Raw genomic sequence first — 1,896 nt, 5'->3', positions numbered from 1 at the left:
CTTCTAAAACATTTGAAAGCTAAAGGACATAAGGTAAGGATAGGTTCTTGTATTTTGGTCATCAATGTTCGTATCAAAATTAAATTCTATGTTGTTATACTAACTTTGAATATGTGGATAGGTTCTTGTATTTTCTCAATGGACTAGAGTTCTAGGCCTATTGGAGCACTATTTAAGTGAAATGGGCCATGAAATGTGTCACATTGATGGACGAGTTAAATTAGTTGATAGAAAAAGATAGGTTTTTCTCTAGTTGGTGGACTTTATTTTAATTGAAAACATCAAGTGAAACTACAACCTATGATTATTTCATAGAAAAGCTAATCACTTTTTGAATGAAGCATCTTGATTTTTTGAAGAATTCCATTTACTGAGTACTTCTCACTACTCGACATCATTCTAGTTAAAATGTTAATTGTGATTTGACTTACAAGATTTATAAAATAGTTGAATGTAATGGTGGTTTAATTTGATAATTTAGATCAACGAATTCAATAATCTAGGAAGTAATCTTCACATTTTTTTTGTTAAGAACCTGTGCTGCTGAGCTTGGAATAAATCTTGCCTTGGTAGGCACTTGTATTATATATGATAGTGACTGGGAAAGAAATTGTAATCGCAAAATGGTATCATTTATGTGCACTTGTTTAAGTATTTGGATTTTTTTTGTTATGTTTTATGTCATTTTGGATATGAAGTTTTAATTGGTATTTGGTATCTTTGCAAAATCCACAAATGGATTTTCAAGCAATGGACCGATGCCATAGGATTGGGAAAACCAAACCCATGCATGTTTATACACTTTGTACAACTTACTCTACTAAGGTAACATCTTCTTTTTATTGGGCTTTGAAACAATCTTGCAAATAGGTGATGGTCATTGATGTTTGTGGTTGGTGAAAAATAGTGTCAAATAATGTGTTGTTCAATTGGGACTTGAAACATTCCTATCAATAGCTCAAGTCATTGATGTTTGTGTGGTTGATGAAAAATAGTGTCAGATGCTTAAAGTTTTTTTTGGCAAGTTAAAGTTGGAGCATGTTGTGATTGAGAAAGGTTGGTTTTGCCAAGACCAGACTATTCATAGTTTCTTTAAGATATGTATTTAGATATTGCCAGCTTGGTTTTACAACTAGAATTTAATGTTACTATTTACATAAATAGGGTCACCTAAACATTTTGAATTTTGAGATTTAGTAGAGCTATAATATTACTTAGCCTTTACTTTTAATTTATACATAGTTAGGATGGACAAATGTCTCTTTCAATCTCATTGTTTCTTGCATTTTTGCAATTTGAAAGTATGTTGTGCATAATTACACTTTGGATAATAGATGATACTTGATTCTCTTATCTATTTGTCTATGCGTGAACCTTAAACTAAGAGCATAGAACCAAATTATTGGAAAATCAGATTTTTTGAGTTGTCAGAGGAGCCAATAGATTCACTCTATTTTTTTAGGGTCTAGGTGTTATCCCGACATGGTAGACTTTTAAGACATGAATTAAATGAAATATTATTTTCCATATACCAATTGAGTGTTGGCATTTTAGACAAATAATTCTAGGTTGGGCCATATGCATATGTGGCTAAATGGAAAATCTGAAGATTACCACAATATTTTGTTTCATTGTTTATTTTGTTTAGTTCATTTCCCTTACCCTCCTTCAATTGTAACAGATACAAGGATGAGTTTTGGACATCAATTGAATGGTTGTAGCACCCTTGAGAAATTGATAAATTGATCCTAATGGTATGAAGTATGTTAGAGCATATGATATTGAGAGGTTTTTATTACTCATATTTTATCATATCTTATCATGTATGACAGTTAATTTTTAATGTCATCCATGTCTTCTATCCATGCATTAAATTACCAACCACTTTTGTTGTGT

The 1,896-nt window shown here is 31.0% G+C and overlaps 1 pseudogene; it reads left to right on the top strand.

Moving 5' to 3' along the window:
- Nucleotides 1–1,109, top strand: part of LOC149538736 (chromatin remodeling protein DDM1-like) — a 1,885-nt pseudogene extending 776 nt beyond the window's left edge.
- Nucleotides 1,110–1,896: the final 787 nt, after the last annotated feature.

The sequence above is a fragment of the Cupressus sempervirens genome, chromosome 9, assembly GCF_028749045.1.
Source record: "Cupressus sempervirens isolate cs-2001-9-10 chromosome 9, ASM2874904v1, whole genome shotgun sequence".
Taxonomy (NCBI): Eukaryota; Viridiplantae; Streptophyta; class Pinopsida; order Cupressales; family Cupressaceae; genus Cupressus; species Cupressus sempervirens.
Note: the sequence above shows the minus strand (reverse complement) of the source record. Positions and strands in the feature narration are given on the sequence as shown.